Genomic DNA, 3311 nt, shown 5'->3' with positions numbered 1-3311 from the left:
CAACTACAAATTCGCTCCATTCCCGGAATGCTGGCTGAGCATCAGCCCATCGCTTTGCAACCCCCGACTCCGCTATTGGCGTTAGCACTTCTGCATGTACTTCTTGCAGTCTGCTAATCAATTCGGCTTTCGTGCCACTCGTTTTAAATTTAAGTTTTTGCAATACTTCTTTTAATTCCGCGACTGTTAAATGATTTAGGTCCATGACCACTTCTGAGATCTGTCGCTACAGACAGATTCAGGACAACCAGCTTTATTCAGTTCAAATTAACGACTGACTCATTTTATATTTACATAAAATGAATTCACATACAAAACCAACAAGATGAGTATTTCAGTATACCGACAGTAAGAATGAACGTTATGAAATTAGAATGAATACAAAATAATGAATGAAAGACAAATATTATAAAATGAATAAATAGAGATGCCAATGAATATGTAATTAGCGATGACAATAATATAAAAAACAATTATAATTATTGTTATTAGTAATACATAAACTGGGAACTTTTACAAACCTAGTTTGTAAAACGTTTGTTGGTATAGAGCTTAATAAAAATGCACACCAAATTGCTCAGATTGGGGAGGAAACCCAACTTAGCCACACCGGATTAACTTGCTTTGTGTGCACAGGAAAATTCCAGCATAAATTAATTAATCACCAAACCTACTTGATCAAATTAAGAGTTAATGATAAAAACTTTATGTTTTTATCGCGGTTACGATTAACTGTTTAACTGTTAACTGTTTAATCAGATTAAAATTAATCATGATTAACTGTAAGCAGATTGAATTCAATCGAATTAACTAATTGATTAAAAAATCAATCGATTAATGCCAACATTGATTTCACATACATATCTCAATACCAAGTTCCAGTTTTCTCCCACAAATACTTCCAAACACATGTATGTAATATGAAAATTCCAATTTGTATGGAAGGAAACTTAAGTTATCGGAATCACTTTCAGTATAACGCCATCTAATGTGTACCAAATTTCGTTCTGACTGGGAGACCGGTTAAGGAAGTAGCCTATTTTTCAATCCAGGTAATAAACCATCTGTGAGCAAAATTTAATTTTTAAACAGGAGGCAATTCTTAAAAAAGTAATCTAGGTCGTAAGCTATCTGTGTGCAAACTTTAATGCAAATCAGTTCAGTCATTTCCGCGTATTACTTTAATTAAAATTTTCTAATAGGTGGCAACTCCTAAAATAGTAGCCGGTTTTCCAACGTAGGTCATAAGCTATCTCTGTGCCAAATTTCATGCAAATCCGTTCAGTCGTTTCTGCGTATTAATTTAATTAATTTTTTATTAAGGTGGCAACTCTTCCAAAAAATTAGCCTATTTTCCACTGTAGGTCATAAGCTATCTGCTTGCAAAATTTCATGCAAATCCGTTCAGACGTTTCCGCGTGTTAATTTAATTAAATTTTTTTACCAGGTGGCAACTCTTAAGAAAAGTAGCCTATTTTCCAATCTACATAGGTAATAAGCTATTTTGTGCAAATTTTCATGCAAATCCGTTGAGTCGTTCCCGCATATTAAATAAATTAAACTTTTTTAACAGGTGGCAACTCTTAAAAAATAGCCTATTAACCAATCTGGCCCATAAGCTATCTGCGTATAAAATTTCATGCAAATCCGTTCAGTCGTTTCCGCGTGATGATTTCCCAAACATCCAAACATACAAACTTTCACATTTATAATATTAGTAAGATTATTTTTGTATGAAAGCAAAGCTGATTACTTAACGAGCACCATATAAATCCAAATTTCCAAAAAAGGGTATCCAGTTTTGCAGGGCATTAAAGTTTAGTACAATAAAGTGCAAATATGAAGTACATAGCTAAGGCATTTTTTGTCGTACAAACTATGTGCGCCAATTTTTTATATTGAATACATATATCTGTACCGTTCAATCAAAGAGACTTCAAAAGGTTTGACTTTGAATAAAAAATAACCAGTTTCTCTTGAAAATGTTTATATTTTTATTAAGTTTCTATTAAAACGGCATCTTTAACTATATCTATGGCTAGTTAAACGTTAAAATATTGTTTGGAATCCCATGAAATGTTGCTTTAAAGGGAAAAGGGCCTATACCGGCTTAGGCTACTTTAATTGAACGGCACAGATATGCAAATAAAAAAAATCGTTTCGTTATTTATAAGAAAAAATATCAGAAAAAAGTCGTTTGTTTGTTATTAAAAAAAAGTATCAAAGTAAAAATTTATTTTCGTTGATCATTAAAAAAATATATCTTGTCATTTGAGACAACATCTTGTGTGTTGTGAATTTGACAACTAATGTATGAAGCCGTTCAGAAGACGCGTTACGATCAACTGCTGCGCCTTCTGAACCTACCCATTGTAGTTCTCAAAAAATATCACGAGATATATTTTTCATTATGCAAAACTGCGTTTTCATTTACGATACCTTGCGCATGCGTTTAGAATGATACGTAAGTTGGCAAATCGTAAAATTTCTAGCCTTCTTAGAAACAGAGCTTACTGCTTTACAAAGTGTCGAATCCCACACTTTTGTCTAATGAAAATCTTTTTTACAACAATTTCTTTGCACTCCTGAAAAGTGCCGATTTTCACATTCGATGGTTTGACATGGTAGCGACGAGATTTACGAGCATTTTTTCTTAAGAGCTGCATACTGATTTAAGAATTTTTTTATAAAAGCAAATTTATTTTCCTTTACAAATAAAAAAATTTCGGAATATGTACATATGTACATACATACGCAGCCATATAACGAATTTTCATTGAAATCTTTTTTTTGATAACACTGTCAAATCGGTATTGAGTAAAACCAAAGGCGAGTGATAGTTTTTGAGTTTCATTGAGTTTTTTAAATAAATACTTAAATTAGAGGCGTATGTATGTTTAAAAAAATCAGTCGCGATGCTTTATATACATACATAAGTATGTACATACATATGTATCTGGACTCACAAATCGGATTTTACGATTTTAGTTGTCTGCATAACCTATTGGCGAAATAAAAACTTTATCCGATATTTTTAAATCGAAACTATATTTTTACATACATATGTACATATATATATTTAATATGAAGTTAGAATTTTCACATCAATTTGCGCAATCTTCAAACCCATGGTTTTAATTGTTCGCATTTCGTCAGGGTTTTCCCCACAACTTGGTTTTGTTGCAGAGAAGCGACAGAGCAAGTGACGTGAAAAAAATATATGCGCACACTTACATATGTATCTATGCACATATGTATCTATGCACATACATATCTATGCACATATGTACATATCTATGCACATTAGAGTG

Source organism: Rhagoletis pomonella, unplaced genomic scaffold (genome assembly GCF_013731165.1).
Source record: "Rhagoletis pomonella isolate Grant_MI unplaced genomic scaffold, Rhpom_1.0 Rhpom_scaffold_00006, whole genome shotgun sequence".
Classification (NCBI taxonomy): domain Eukaryota; kingdom Metazoa; phylum Arthropoda; class Insecta; order Diptera; family Tephritidae; genus Rhagoletis; species Rhagoletis pomonella.
The sequence above is the reverse complement of the archived record's forward strand: the minus strand, read 5'-3'. Positions refer to the sequence as shown.